This window comes from Chrysochloris asiatica, unplaced genomic scaffold, assembly GCF_000296735.1.
Source record: "Chrysochloris asiatica unplaced genomic scaffold, ChrAsi1.0 scaffold00194, whole genome shotgun sequence".
NCBI lineage: Eukaryota > Metazoa > Chordata > Mammalia > Afrosoricida > Chrysochloridae > Chrysochloris > Chrysochloris asiatica.
In genome coordinates, this window is record NW_006408712.1 from 3,474,495 (window position 1) to 3,491,941 (window position 17,447).

Sequence of the window (17,447 nt, forward strand, 5' to 3'; positions counted from 1 at the left end):
GCCATCTTGTTTGTTCTCCCTCATTGTGGTTTTAATTAGCATTTTCTTAATGACTAAAGAGGATTCCTGATGTGGCACTGTTAGATCAGTAGTAGATTGTGAACCACAAGGTCAGCAGTGCAAACCACCAGCTGCTCCTCAGACACCGGATACTATGGGTTGCTGTGAGTTGGGACCGACTCAGCGGTGCTTAAAAACAACAACAAATGACTAAAGGTACTGAGCATCTTTCCTGTGCATATTGCCTTTTGTGTATCTTCTTTGGTGAAAGTCTAATAAAATCTTTTGCCCATGTTTCAATTGGGTTGTCTTCTTATTATTGAGATGGAAGAGTTCTTTATAGATCAGAATACAAGTTCTTTATCAGATAAGTGATTTGCAAATATTTCCTTCTAGGTTGTTACTTAGGAGGCCTGGTGGTTTAATGGATTACATAAGCCCAAAGATCAGCAGTTCGAATCCACCAGCCACTCCTGTGGAGAAAGATAAGGCTTTCTGCTCCTGTAAAGATTTACAGCCTCAGAAACCCTGTCCCGGGTTGCTTTGTGTTGGAACCAACTTAATGGCACACAACCACCACCACGAATATTTTGTTTTTCTTTATGATATATTTTAAAATGCAAAAGTTTTTCATTTTAATGAACTCCAATTTGTCAAGTTTTTCTGTTATGTATTATGTTTTAATGCCATTTGTGCTATTATGTCGAAATATGAAAAGTTATATAAAATAATACTTAACATGAGCATATATAGTATATTAGTTATGTAAATATAAGATCTTACCATATTAGATGTTATATAGAAAATTAATATCAAAGCTTTCATCATTATCTATCCTGACCTACTTTGTATTTTGAATAGAAACAACAGTACTACTCTGTTGTAAACTAGTGTTAAGATTTTTCATTGCCATGATGAAATTCACAAAAGAAATTTACTACAAATTGCCAAGCATAGGCGCCTGGTCTGATACCTCAGCAACAGTGTCAATGCAAGCACACTTCCTAGATCAAGCTTGATTTAATTGTATTTGTTAAGGAACCAAAACTACACACTCTTCTGTCTGCTTTGTTGATTTCCTTCCTGTGCTGTGCTTCCTGTTTATGTTTTTGTCATTCTCCTTGTTTTTTACCTTGCCTTTGCTGGAATTGACACCCTATGAATAGGAGACTCTCAAAACCCCAGACAACTTGTTTCCCAAAGGGTTGCTGGATTTGTTGTTTTTTCACTGTGCTTACAGGAGCTCTGTGCCTACCTTTTGTTGAACAGTATAAATACATGTAGAAGCAGAAGCATCATTAATATAATGCTTTACGCTTCTGAGGCAGCTTTCTCATTAGTGCCTAGCATACTGAACAATGAAGCCAGGTTCTAGAAATAAAAAGAAATGTAATGTTGACAGTGCAAACTGAGTCCCCTCTTTCACAGAGCAAGTCAGAAGGTAAAAGAAAACAGAACCAGAAGGAAAAAAGAAACAAGATTTTTGCCTACTAAATTGTGCAGCGTTAGGCAACTCTGCTGCACAAGACCTCTTTAAAGGGTGTTCAAGAGCAGAGATGTCAGTTTGAAGACTAAGGTGCTCCAGACACTCACTATGGTATTTTCAATAAGTTCATATGCATGTGAAAGTTAGACAATGAATAAAGAAGACTGTAGAAGAATTTATGCATTTAAACTATGGTGTTGGAGAATATTAAAAGTATCATGGACCACATAAAGAACGAATAAATCTGTGTTGGAGGAAGTACAGCCAGAATGCTCCTTGGAAGCCAGGATGGCCAGACTTTGTCTCTTATACCTCTAACGTATTGTCAGGAAGACCCAGTTTCCGGAGTTGGGCATCATGCTTGGTAAAGTGGACAGTGAAAAAGAGGAAAACCCCCCAATGAGATGGATTGGCACAAGGGCAACAACAATGGATTCAAGTGTAGCAATGATTGTGAGGTTGGACCAGGACTGGGCAGTGTTTCATTGTGTTGTGCATAAGGTCTCTATGAATTGGCACTCACTTGACAGCACCTAACAACAACAATAGCAATTCAAAAGTCTTTTTAACAGGCATCTCGAAGAACGTACTCTTCCTCCGAATTCAGTCATCAGTAGGCAGCAAGAGCTGACAAATGGATGTGGGACTGTGAATAAAGCAATAAAGATACAGGGGAGAGTCAAAGTCTCCTGGGGTGGTTTTCAGAGTTGAAGTAGAGAATTCCAAGCCAGCAGAAAGGGATAGTAGAAACTATAAGGAAAGATTGTGTAATGAATGATGCTGAGTGCCAATAAAATTCACGGGTGATTCTTACGTATACATATGAGGCTCTATAAGAATCATCTGAGGATATTATGGAATTCTAGATTCTGATTCAGTATATCTGGAGTGGAAATGCAAATCATCAGTCAGGGGTTGAGATAGATTAACTAATTAGAAGCCCTATTCTGAGATGAAAGGATGGGAGGGAAGAAAGGATGTGCCTACAGATATATTTGTTGTTTGGGTGAAATAGGAAGAAGAAAGATCATGCCTAATGGAAATATATTTTCCTTTATGAAGTAATAAATGAGGTCATATGAAGAGTTCAGGTAGAGGAATTAGAGTGGTGACATTTGAGAATTATCAGCAAAGGAGACGGAGACCACAGAGAACTAAGGATAAATTAAATGATCAATGAATGAACACTACTAAGATGATCCACAAAACCATATGGCAATTTGCTCATGGTAAATGAACTGCCCTCTAAACTTTCACTCAACTCACAATAAAAACTTAGAAACAAACAAACATATGGCTACATGGTTTTCTCTAGCCATGCTTGAGTTAAAAACAAACAAAAAACCTGTAAGAGTTTCTTAAGAGTTGAAGTTACTGGGCATTTGTTATCGTTAGCTGTCAGAGTCAACTCAGAGGGTTTTTACCGACTGATTTGTGGAAGTAGATCACCAGTAGTTTCTTCCTATTCTGTCTTAGTTTGGTAGCCCTGTTGAAACCTGTTTAGCAACACATTGTTGTTGTTGTTAGGTGCCGTTGAGTCAGCTCTGACTCGTTGTAACCCTATGCACAACAGAACGAAAATTTGCCTTCCCTTGCACCATCCTCACAATTGTTACTCTTGTGACCATTGTTGCTGTCACTGTGCCATTCTATCCTCTTTTTAACTGACCCTCCACTTTACCAAGTATGATGTCCTTCTCCAGACACTGGTGGGTCTGGTAACATGTCCAAAGTATTAAAGACAAAGTCTCATCATCCTGACTTCTGAGGAGCACTCTGGCTGTATATCTTCCAGCATAGATTTGTTTATTCTATGGCAGTCCCTGGTGCTTTTGATATTTTCCTCCACCACCATAACTTAAATGCATCAATTCGTCTATGGTCTTCTTTGTTGTTGCTGTTGTTAAGTGTCATTGAGTCAGTTGTGACCCATATCCATCCTGCATAGGGTTCCTAGGTGTGGTTGGTGAGCTTAAACCACCTATTTGCAGTTCAAACCAACTCTGCAGTGCAACACATTAACCTACAGCGCCTCACTAACACTCCTTCCTTAAGTACAAGTAACTCTTGCTACTGGGTACTTTGTTCCTGTCAAAGATTACAAATTTGAAAAGATATTTTTATACAGTAGGAAGGTACTGTGGGTTTTAGGACACAGACAGATTCCAGACATACTTAGAAGCAGAATCTCGATGTGGTGAAAAATGTGAAATTGTAAGTAAATCTGTGATTACCTTGTTCAATGGGTAATCCAACATGGGCAGTGGCTGTGTGTGAGGTGCACTGGCCAAGGAGCAAACCCAGATCTCCCACATTTTTGGTTTTTGTTAGGTGTCATCAAGTTGGTACCAACTCATAGTGACCTTATGCATAACAGAACAAAACACCGCCTAGTACTGCATCAACTTCACAATCTTTGCTATGCTTAACACCACTGTCCCAATCCAATTTGGGGATTTTCCTCTTTTTCGCTGACCCTCCACTTTACCAAGCATGATATACTTCTTCAGAGACTGGTCCCTGCTGAATATGTCTGAAGTATGAGAGACATAATCTCCCCATCCTGCCTTCTAAGAAGCAACTTGCTATATTTCTTCCAACATAGATTTGTTTGTTCTTTTGGCAGCCCATGGTACTTTTAATATTCTCCTCCAACACCATAACTCAAATGCATCAATTCTTCTACGGTGTTCTTTATTCATTGTTCAACTTTCACATGCATATGAGGCTGTTGAAAATACCAGAACTTGGGTCAGGGGCACCTTAATCCTCAAATCTTTGCTCTTGAACACTCTAAAGAGGTTTTATGCAGATTTGCCCAATGCAATATGTTGTTTGATTTCTTTAATGCTGCTTCCATGAATGTTGATTATTGATCCAAGCAAAATGAAGTCTTTGACAACTTCAGTCTTTCCTCTCTTTATCTTGATGTTATTTATTGTTCCAGTGGTGAAGATTTTTTTCTCTTTACATTGAGGTGCAATCAATGCCAAAGGTTATGGTCTTTGATCTTCATCAGTAAGTATTTTAAGTCTTCTTCACTTTCAGCAAGCAAGGTTGTGTCATCTGCATATCACAGGTTGTTAATGATTCTTACTCTAATCCTGATGTCATGTTCTTCTTTATATAATCTAGCTTCTTCGATTATTTGCTCAGCATATAGATAGATAAGTATGGTGAAAGAATACAACCCTGGCACACATCTTTCCTAATGTTAAACCATTCAGTGTTCCCTTGTTCTGTTCAAACAGCTTTTTCTCCATGTATGTACAGGGTTCTTCATGAGCATAATTAATTGTTCTGGAGTACTTATTCTCCACAATATTGTCCATAGCTTGTCATGATCCACACACTCTAAGGACTTTGCATTGTCAATAAAACACAAGTAAACATCTTTCTGGTATTCTTTGCTTTCAGTCAAGATCTATCTAATGTCATCAGTGATACCCTCATTCCACGTCCTCATCTGAATCTGTTTGAACATCAGGGGGTTTCCTTTAAATGTACTGTAGCAACTGTTTTTGAATTATCTTTAGCCAAATTTTACTTGCATGCCAGTAAATGATATTGTCCAATGATTTAATGATATTAATAATATTGTCCAATGATATCTGCATTCTGTTGTATCACCTCTCTTTGTAATGGACACAAATATGGAAATCTTCCAACCAGTTAACCAGGTAGCTGCCTCCCAGATTACTTAGTATAGCTGAATGAGTGCCTCTAGTGCCACATCTGTTGGTTGAAATTTTTCAATTTGTATTCCATCAATTCCTGGTGACTTGTTCTTTGCCAATGACTGCAGTGCACCTTGGATTTCTGCCTTCAGAGTCATTGGCTCTTGATCATATCATACCTTTTAAATTGGTTGAACATAGACCATTTCTTTTTCATACTGTGACTCTGTATTCTTTCCATCTTCTTTTGATGCTTTCTGCAATATTCAATATTTTGCCCATAGAATCCTTCAGTATGAATCAAATTTCTGTTGATTGCCGAGGTGCCTCCGGATGGGTTCAAATCACTGACCTCTCATTAGTAGGCAAGCACTTACCCATTTGCACCATCACACGTTAGATTTTTCACACGTATTTTGGGGGCTCACAATTCAATCCATAACAGACATGTAAGGAAAAAATCAGCCTCCACTCGAGAGAGAAGCAGGAAAACTTGTACCTTTTGGGGAAGGTAGGTTTCATTCATTCAAGTGGTGGAGGAACATGGTAAAGATGTACTGGTAACTTAAGCTTGCATGGTGAAAGGAAAGGGTTTGGAGAGAGGAGCTGAGCATGGGATGAGCCAGAAGAAGGGGCAAGAATTGGAGAAAATGGGAGTCCTGGTGTGGTGCTGTAGGATAAGCACTGAACTGCTAACCACAAGCTTGATGTTTCAAATCCACCAACCTCTCCTTGGAAATCCTATACAGGATCACTATGAGTCAGAACTGACTCAACAGCACTTAACAATACAGGATAGATGTTTGGGTATGGAAAGATGGGGGAGGAGAGCCAGTATCATTTGTCTTTCAGGCAGTGGCATAAATTATTGGTGTGAGAGGCCTTGCCAGAGCTGACTAACTTTCTCGACATGAGTTACTGTTGCCATTGTGGCTGATTGGCCTAGACAATCCTGTCTCCATCTCTGAGGGGCTGAGTCACCATGTGATGAAAGCCACAGTCTCTGGCAAGGCTACTTTGTGATGGGCAGACCAGCAGGGGCTGATGAAGCTGCCTCAGGGTGAACTGGCTATTACTCTTTCTCTGTGGCTGCTTTCCTACTGCCCAGTACTCTGATCTCCTCCCAGCAGGTAGCTGTGTTTGCCTTAAAAATGACTCCAGGGCGCACTTGTTATCATAAAGGGAAAGCTGGACCAGAAGAACCTTGAAAACTTTTAGATATTGCTTATCCTGGTTATTACTGATAAGCAGGGCAGGCGGAGAAAGGGAGGAAGGAATAAATCAAAGAGATAACAAAGGCAGAAGAAAATAGTTCCTTTCTGCTGGGTGTACTAGTTTGACTTATGATTTCTGTTTGACTCATGGCCATACTGAGGATTCTAGAATTTATTATACATAGGGATGAATTAAGCATTCTTATTGGATTAGCAATCCACCATAAGGTCGGTTTGAACTGCAAGGATGGCAGTTCAAATTCACAAACTGCTCCTCAGAAACCCTATTCAAGGCTGCTGTGAGTTGGAACTGACTTGATAGCACTTAACAACAATAGCTATGAGATGTAACTTAGGCTACAGCCCAATACAACTCCTTGGATTGGTCCAAGGCTAAATTGTAAAGCTGGTGAAATTTGTCTGACTTCTCTGTTTTTGAGGTTCCTTTTTCTTATACCAAACCCTTCTCCTCAAGATGTCCTACTCTGTAGTCTTTCTGTCACCCTTCTTCTGGAACATTCCTAGGGGCTCTTGATATTACCTCAAACTGTTCCTCCTATAGTTCTCCCAGCTCAGTAAATGGTAACTCTACTCTTTCAATTACTTAAGCCAAAAATCATATTCATCCATATGTCTTCTATTTACATTCAGACATCTCATCTAATTCATTAGAAAACTCCATTAGCTCAACTTTCAATAAATATCCATAAGTTGACTACTTTTCATTACTCTAATGATTTCTATCATGGTCCAAGCTGCCAGTATTTCTTACCTGAATTACTGCAATAACTTCTTAATTGGTGTTCCTATTTTCAGTCAAGTCAAGTCTGAAAACAGCAGCCAAGAGATCCATTTCAAACACATGATATAGTTTCTCCTCTAAAAGTCCTCCCCGAGCTACCCATCCACTCACAGTAAGAGCTAAAGTCCTTAAAGCAACTGACTTGGCTCTTCATAGTGATCTGTTTCCTTCCTCCCCTAATTCTCTGACTTTGTGTCCTATGATTTTCTGTTTGTTCCACCTCCTTGCTACTCTTTAAATGTGCCAAGTACACTCCAGGCTCACGGTCTCTGAACTTGCTATTCTCTCTGCCTAGAATACTCTTCCTGTAAACATTAGGTTTGCTAGTTTACCCAACTCCAAAAATTATTTGACTTCACTAGCCTTAATGTCGCATACCTAAAGATCATGGCGTTTAATAATTCAACCCAACTCTTCGTTCACCATTCTGGTGTATCCTATTTTCCTTTCCTGTTTTATTTTTTTCCCTAGCACCTACTGATATCTTCATGTGGCACTGTACTGCAGGCTACAAGGTCAGTGGTTCGGGCCCTCAGTTGCTATGAGTCAACCGACTCAATGGCAGTTAGTAACAACAATGATGTCATGTTTATTTCCCCCAACACCAACTAGTATTATGCATTTATTATTATTTTTTTATTGCATGTGATTCCTAAGAGAATATCATCTCCATGACGACAGCTAGGAATTGTTACTTATTTGGGTCACTGTAGTATCCCAGCACTTAGAAGAGTGTCTGGCACATATTATGTGTTTAATAAATATTTGTTGAATGAATAAATGTATATGGATGAAAAGGATAGGGACATCAATAAAGTCTTTTTCATCCTAGCAATTCTAATTCCATTTTAACATGTAGCGTAGTGGTTACGAATCAGGCTGTGAAACGCAAGGTCAGCAGTTAGAAACTACCAGCTGTTCCACAGGAGAAAGATGAGGCTTTCTGCTCCCGTAAAGATTTATAGCCTCGGACACCCTGTACAGGGTCGCTATGAGTCAGAACTGACTCCACGGTACATAACCACCACCACCACCAATCAAGTACAGTTTGAAGGCAGGATTACAAACTCTGTAGTTATGATGGACAATATTGATTTCTGTCACATAAGTAGGTCTATTTTACAATACTAGGTAGTCCTGGAGTCCTGGTGTGCATTGTGGGTTAATGCACAAGACTACAGTCATTTGAATCACAAGGTTGGTGGTTCAAGTTCGCCAGTCGTTCCTTGGGAATCCTATACAGGGTTGCTATGGGTAGGAATCGACTTACAGCACTTAATAACAACAACAACAACAGGTAGTACTAGTAGTAGTAGTTAGGTGCCACTGAGTCAGTACCAACTCATAGCAACCCTGTGCACAACAAAACGTAAGACTGCCTGGTCCTGGTCCAACCTCCCAATCAATGCTAGGTCTTAGCCCATCGCTGCCACCACTGCATCAATCCACCTCTTTGGTGGTCTACCTCTTTTTCTCTGATGCTCCATTTTACCAAACATGCTGCATTTCTATAGTGACTGCCCCTACTGATAATATATCTTTGAGAGACGCAGTCTAGCCATCCTGCCTTTAAAGGAGCACTCTTGTACTTCTTCCAACACAGATCTGTTTGTTCTTTTGGCAATCCATGGTACTTTTAATATTCTCCTCCAACACCATACTCAAACGCATCAATTCTTCTACGGTCTTCCTTATTCACTGTCCAACTTTCGCATGCATATGAGGTTATTAGAAATACTATGACTTGGATCAGGTGCACCTTAGTCCTCAAACTGACAGCTTTGCTCTTCAACACTCTAAAGAGGGCTGGTGCAGTAGATTTCCCCAACACAATACATCATTTGATTTCTTGACTGCTACTTCCTTGAATGTTGATGGTTGATCCAGGCAAAACAAAGTCTTTGACAACTTCCATCTTTTCTCCATGGATGTTGTTTATTGGTCCAGTAGTGAGGATTTTTGTTTTCTTTACATTGAGATGCAACTCGTACCAAAGGCTGTAATCTTGGATCTTCGTCAGTATTTTAAGTCCTTTTTGCTTTCAGCAGGCAAGATTGTATCATCTGCATATCACAAGTTGTTAATTAGTCTTCCTTCAATCCTGATGCCACGTTCTTCTTCAAATACAGTTTCTCAGATTATTTCTTCAGTGTACAGGGTCGCTATGGGTCGGAACCGACTCGACGGCACTTAACAACAACAATACAGATTGAATAAGTATGATGAAAGAATACAACCCTGGCACACACCTTTCCTAATTTTAAACCATTGAGTGTTCCCTTGTTCTGTTTGAATAATTGTCTCTTGGTCTATGTACAGTTTCCTCATGAGCACAATTAAGTGCTCCAGAATACTCATACTTCACAATGCTGCTCATAACTTGTTATGGTCCACACAACCAAAAACCTTTGCATAGTCAATAAAACACAGGTAAACATCTTTCTGGTATTCTCTGCTTTTAGCCAAGATTCATCTGACATCAGTAATGATATCCTTTGTTCCACAACCTCTTCTGAATCTGGCTTGAACCTCTTGAAGTTCTCTGTCAATGTATGGTTGCAGTCATTTTTGGATTACCTCTAATAGAACTTTACTTGCATGGGATATCAATGATACTGTGTGATGATTTCCACATTCTAATGTTGGGGCACCTCTCTTTGGAATGGGCACAAATAGGATTTCTTCCAATCAGTTGGCCACAATAAAATCTCTTCCAAATTTCTTGGCACAGATGAGTGAGTGCCTCCGGTGCCACCTCACTTTGTTGAAAGATTTCAATTTATATTCCATCAATTCCAAGTGCCTTGTTCTTTGCAAATGCTTTCAGTGCACCTTGGACTTCTTCCTTCAGGATGATTGGCTCTTGACCATATGCTACCTCTTGAAATGGTTGAACATCACCCAATTCCTTTTGGTACAGTGACTCTGTGTATTCCTTCCATCTTCTTTAGATGCTTTTTGCATCATTCAATAATTTGCCCAGAGAATCCTTCAATACCACAAGTTGAGGCTTGAATTTTTTCTTCAGTTCCTTCTGCTTGAGAAATGCTGAGCATGTTCTGTCCTTTTGGTTTTCTAACTCCAGGTCTTTGAACTTTTTGTTAAAATATTTGACTTCATGAGCTTGCCTTTGAAATTTTCTTTTCAGCTCTTGTACCTCCTTACTTCTTCCATTTGCTTTAGCATCTCTATGCTGGAGAACAAGTTTCGGAGTCTCTTCTGACATCCATTTTGACCTTTTCCTTCTTTCTTGTCTTCTTAATGACCTTTTGTACAATGTTCTTGATGTCATCCCACAATTCTTCTGGTCTTTGGTCTGTGTGTCTAATACATCAAATTTGTTCTTTAGATGATCTCTAAATTCAGGTGGGATATATTCAAGGTCATATTTTTGCTCTCATGGACCTGTTTTCATTTTCTTCAGCTTCAGTCTGAATTTGCATATGAGCAATTGGTTGTCTGTTTCACAGTTTGCCCCTGCCCTTGGTTTGGCTGATGATATAGAGCTTTTCTACAGTTTCTTTCCACAGATGTAGTCAGTTTTATTTTTGTGTATTCCACCTGATGAGGTCCATATGTATAGTCCTTTTTAATTTTGTTTTAAAAGGTATTTGCAATGAAATCACTGGTCTTGCAAAATTGTATCATGCAATTTCCAGCATCATTCCTATCACCAAGGTCAAATTTTCCAACTACTGATCCATCCTCTTTGTTTCCAACATTTGAATTCCAAATCGCCAGTGATTATCAATACATCTTGTTGCACGTTTGAACAATTTTGGACTAAAGATGTTGGCAGAATTCTTCAATTTCTTCATCACTGGCTTTAGTGGTTGTTGTGTAAATTTGAACAATAATGGTATTAACTGATCTTTCTTCTATGTGTATGGATATTATTCTAGCATAGACAGTGTTATACGTCATCACTGATCTTAATATGTTCTTTGTGATGATGAATGTGACACCATTCCACTTCAATTTGTCATTTCCCAATAGTAAACCATGTGATTATCAGATTCAAAAGAGCTAATACCAGTCCATTTCAGCTCATTAATGCTTACGATATTGATGTTTATGCGTTCCATTTCATTTTTGACAATTTCCAATATTCCTGGATACACACTTCATACATTCCATGTTCTGATTATTAATGGATGTTACAGCTGTTTCTCTTCATTTTGAGTTGTGCCCCATCAGCAAATGAAGGTCCTGAGGGTTTTACTCTACTGTACCATCACAGGTCTGCTCTTCCCCAGTCTCGTTTTGAGTGCCTTCCAACCTGAGGGTCTTATCTCCCAGTACTATATCTAACAATATTCTTGTGATCTTCATCATGTTTCAATATTCAGGTTTCATAAGGTTTTAGTGACTAAATATTCGGAAGTATTCCGTCTCTCCTTCTTCCTAGTCTGTCTTCATCTGGAAGCTCAGCTGAAAACTGTTCACCATGGCTGACCCTGCTGATATTTAAAATACTGTGGCATAGCTTTCAGAATCACAGCAAATCACAAGTGACTTACAGTATGACAAACTGACAGTAAAATTACCTAATGATCAGTAATTAGTAAACCAAACACCTTTACATTTTTCTGAATTCAGATAAATTAGGCCAGCTTTGGGGGCTCCAGGCTTAGGGCAGTAGGATCAGCACTGGACTGTGAACCACAAGGTCGGCAGTTCAAACCCACCAACTACACCTCGGAAACCCTATACAGGGTCACTATGAGTCAGAACTGACTCAATGGTATTTAACAATAACAACAACAACAGGCCAGCTTTTTAGCGAAAGTGGTTCTAGCGAAAGAAACCACACATCATCTTTTCACCTTTCAGGCTTTAGAAATTGGTCTTAGCATCACCCATTTACTTCTCTATAAATTTACTCAGAATTCAGACTTATGTAGCCTAAAGCTTATACAATTTGGAGGGAGTGGTACTCTGCAAAAAGAATTCAAACTGTACATGTAAACACATTACTTAGATCCCAAGGATTTACATGGGGTCTGTGCCTGAGAAAGTTTAATAAGAAATTCACCTCTGGTCCATTTTCATGGCAAGTTTCACCTTCTCCCAAGATTGGTTTTCTCTCCTAGTCATGCTATAAAAATCTCCAGCTTTCATGAACTGCTCTTCACTTTCAACCATATGCATCAGGCCTTCTTCCTTGAACTTCTTCTAATGTCTTTCTAATGTAAATCTCTTTAACCTCTCTAGGCATCTACCAGTCTTGAAACACTTACCGGTGGTTCATAAAACCAGATGCTTCTTTGTTGTTGTTGTTAAGTGCTGTTGAATCGGTTCCGACTCATAGCGACCCTGTACAGGGTTTCTGAGGGTGTAAATCTTTACGGGAGTAGAAAGCCTCGTGGAAAAATCTAAGACTGAATCCATCATCATTGTCAGTTCCAGTTGAGTCCGTTTAGACTCATAATGAACCCAGGCTTCTGGGTAGAGCTGTGCTCCAGAGGATTTTCCATGGTTGGTTTGGATGGTTGGAAGTAGGGTGGACTCAAACATCCAAATCTTTCTGTTAGCATCCAAGGACATTAACTGCTTCTACTACTCAGAGACTCTAAGATTGAGAATACAAATACTATAATCTAAACTTGATTTTTAGGAAAATTCCAAATGTCTGTTTTCACTAAGATGAATATAACTGATAAAGGTTAATGTGTACCTTCTTCAGGAATCTTGAATCGTCAAGAAGCCTTAAATCAATAGGATCCCATGATTATGGAATTCCAGAAGGATAGGGTAAAGGGGTGACAATGAAGGGTGTAAAGAATAGCAATATTAGTTTTTAGAAAGGCTACCTACCATAGACATAAATCCTACACACCACTTGGTTGACATGGAAGTCAGTTCACCACAGCATCATTGTTTTGTGTTAAAAAAATACTGTTATTTTGTGTTAAAAAAATAATGATGAACTTGGGATGATGAATGAATCCTCTATCAAATCAAAACTACTATTTCTCTATTATCTTCTTCTCCCCCTGCCTTCCTTTTCTTATAAAGATGTTGGTGATCATATAAGGAGCTCTGGTAGCATGGTGGTTACGAATCGGGCTGCGAACCACAAGGTCAGCAGTTCGAAATTACCAGCTGTTCCACGGGAGAAAGATGAGGCTTTCTGCTCCTCTAAAGATTTACAGCCTCGGAAACCCTGTTCAGGGATGCTATGGGTCGGAACTGACTCAATGGCACTACACAACAACAACATAGATAGTAAGGAACAGACTGTGTTTTCAGAACATATAATAAATGTCTTAAGATCCACTCAGCAACAACATCAAAATGCCCTTAAGACATCCGTATCATGTAATACCATCTGAATGAATAAACATGGTCTCTGTTCTCTGGACAAGTTCTGAAAAAGACAAAAAAGATTTGCAGACTGTTTATTCTGTACAGAAAGTGCATTAAGTAACACACCGAAGCTTTTGGAGGAGGGGAAAGGGCATTTCATGGTCTGGCAGAAGGGGCAGCAAAAATTATGTCAGAAAATTCTTGTCTGTCTGGTATCAAGAAGGATGCAAATGCCTATTTATCTGTGTATATAAAGAATTCTCCAGCAACTCACCCAGAGTTCAGCTCTTAGATCCGGGGTGATCATGGCTGGGTACCAGAATTGTGGTGGGCTCCATCCAGGACTTGCCTGCCTTCTATTTGCCACAGGCTTCCTGCTGAGGACAGAGCCATATGGGAGCTAGCCTTCCCTGGTGACTGACAACAAAGCTTGTCAACCAGCTGGGAGACAAGAGTGAGGTGCTGGGTAAAGGCGGCAGATGAAAGGCTGGTGAGGTGCTAATGGTATTCCCTCCAGAGGGTATCATCTCAGAAGAAAGGCTTCCCTGTCTTGTGCAGCAGGCTTTGTGCTCATGTAACCTGTGGATACTAGTATCACTGGGTACTGTGTAAAGAGAAACAAGTGCTTTCTCCACACAGAGATTGCTGAAGCCATTTTACCTTTCAGGAGAAGTTTTTCCTGGGGAAGAAAATAGGGGTGGGGAAAGCATAAAAGATGTCACCTGATCAGACTGTGCAAGCTCAGTTAGTCCTGCAATGCATGAAATGTTAGAGGGTACCTGGCCTGGAGTGCTCATTAATAAAATGCAAATGTTCTGGAAATAGATTATATTTTCCCTTTCCTTCAGGGTATTCCATTTGTTTCTACTGTGTCTAAAGAGACCCGCTTTCCTGAATGTGCTCAGCATTAGCACATTTTATTTTATGCTTGATTTAAAGACACTCCGAACGTCCACCCAGCTATGTATAAATGGATAAGGATACAATTTCATGCTAAAAAATCTGAAGGTTCTAAAAGCAACAAGGTCTTAACCAAGGTTGTTGTTGTTGTTATGTGCCATGGAGTCGGCTCCAACTCACAGCGACCCTGTACACAGTTTCCAAGGCTGCAAATCTTTACGGAGGCAGAAAGCCTCATCTTTCTCCCACGGAGCCACTGGTAGTTTCAAACTGCTGACCATGAGATTAGCAGCCCTATTCGTAATCACTATGCTACCAGAGCTCCTTCTTAACCAAGATAATGGGATATAAATGAACAGAAGGTAAACTCCAAGGCTTTATAGGTTTTAGCCACTAGAATTGTTACCAAGACTCAACTTTTTTTTTTTTTAGTGCCCTCTCTGAGGAGCTAGCCAAAGAAGAGTCAAGAGGAAGCTTCTAGCCTAACTTGCTGTTTATTAATGGCCCCCGGCTCAGTTGAAGTGCAGAGTGAAGCTGAGCTTCAATAATGACCATAAGAAGCAGAAAGAACTGAACTAATCATAACAGATAAGAGACATAAAGTCACAGAAAATATGAAGTGAAGAGAAAGATGGGCACCCAAGCTTTTGATTCTTTCAACGTCTAAGCCACCCTCTTATAGGCAGTCCCAGATAAAGAAGATTGGTTCCTAAGCATGCCTTTAAGAATTTGTAGGTAAGTCAAAATAGGTGCTTACAGTTCTTATTTAGCCTTACTTTAATATGAGGAAAGGATCCCTGGTAGCACTGTGGGTTAGGTGTTGAGTTGCTAACCACAGGTCAGCAGCTCAAACCTACTAGCTGATCAGAGGGAGAAAAATGGAACTTTCCTTTCCTGTAAAAAGTCACAGTCTCAGAAACTCTGTATGGGGTCATTGTGAGTTAGAATGGACTCCATGGCTGTGGGTTTGATTTGGGTTTTGGTTTTGTGAGAAAAGAATGATTTAAAAGCAAATGAAGATGATAGTGAAGAATGATTTGTTGTGAACCCTTGCATAAGGTTTGGTTCCATTATTTCAAAGTGAGGACACATTTACATAACATCCAAAGGCAAGTAGGAATTGTCTGTAAGTCACATGTTCTTAACGCTGGAAATAGCCTCTACCTTCATCTTCAGAAGGACAAAGATTAGTACTTATAAGCAGACCCCAGATTTCCCAGCTCTCATTACCTATAGAATCTCAGGGTTCCAAGACCATACATGTAAATAAGATAGCTGTTTACAGACCGTAAAACCCAGTGTTCTCTGCCCTCCCCTTATCTCCAGCAAGTACTCAGAATATTGTTGTTGTTTGTTAAGTACCGTGGAGTCGGTTCCGACTCATAGTGACCCTGCACAGGGTTTCTGAGGCCGTAAATCTTTATGGGAGTAGAAAGCCTCATCTTTCTCCCACAGAAAAGCTGGTACTTTCGAACTGCTGACCTTTAGGTTAGCAACCCAATTCATAACCACTACACTACCAGAGCTCCTTACTCAGAATATTACATATCACTTATTTTAGATACACTGACCCAGATACACAAGTTTAATCCACTTCTCCTTCCTATGTGCTGTGCTCTTGTGTTGTAGACTTTTCAGTGTTGTCAGGTAGAACACCACTCATAGCCACCCCATGTTATAGGATAAACTGCCCATCAGTTTTGACTGTAATGCAGAGACAGTGGCATGGAGAGACAGAAGAGCTACAGGCTCTAGGCCCATGGACTGAGAAAGGCTGTGGGCCTGTGGGTCTGAGGCTGGCTGGTAGAATGTGCCCTATGGACATTTACATGAATATATATAATTTTGTTTTATAAGTATACATTGAATATTTTTACTTTGTTCATTTGTGAAATATAAGGTGTAAATGGTGACCCACAGGGAGGATGCTGGGTAACTGTTGTTGCAGAGAGGGATTGTAATCAATTTGATGAAACAAAATGTATAATTTGCTGACTGTAAATTGATGATCTTGTCTGTAAATCTTCACCCAATTCACAATAACAAGTTAAAGAAAATATATCCTACGCATTAGTGATCTGAAATGGACTGGTTTTGGCCATTTGAATCAGACAACCGTATGATCTACAATGTGAGGAATGTCGCTTTCATTGTCTCCAAGAATATTTCAGAATCTATCCTGAACTACCACACTGTCAGTATCTGAGATAATAACCGTATGTCTACAAGGAAAACTGGATTCCTGGTGAGGCACTGTAGGATAAGCACTATATTGCTAACTGCAATGTCAGTGGTTAAACCAGCCAGTTGCTCCTTGGAAATGCTATATGGGGTTGCTTGAGTCAGGACCAACTCAATAGCACTTAACAACAACAAGGCAGACCAATAACTTGTTCACTGCAAATACCTTGTTTCAACCACATAAATGGGAAATATACACATGGACTCACCAGATGGATTACACAGGTGTCACATAGAGTACATCTGTGGAAAGAGATGATGGAGAAGCATAATACCATCAGTCAGAACAGGGCCAGGAGCCAACTGCAGAAAAGACAATTAATTGCTCATATGGAAGTTGAAGCTGAAGAAAATTAAATCCATGACAGCCAATCTACGACCTTGAGCATATCCTACCTGAATTTAGAGGTTGTCTCAAGACTAAATTTGATGCATGGATCACTAATGACCATGACTGAAGACCAGAAGTTGTGAGATCTCATCAAGTACACCATATATTGCTGTTGCTGCCAGATGTCATCAAGTGAGTTCCAATTTATAGTGATTCTGTGCACAACATAGCATCCATTAAGAAAGCAAAAGACAGGAAAGGAAGAAAAGACTAAAATGCGTGTCAGAGGAGACTCTGAAACTTGCTTTTGAATGTAGAGAAGTTAAAGTAACTGGAAAAAAATGGTGAAGGAAAAGAGATGAGCAGAAAATTTCAAAGTGCAACTCAAGAAGAGAAAGTTAAGTAGTATTATGAAATACACAAAGATCTGGAGTTAGAAAACCAAAAGGGAAGAACACTCTCAGCATTTCTCAAGCTGTATGAACTG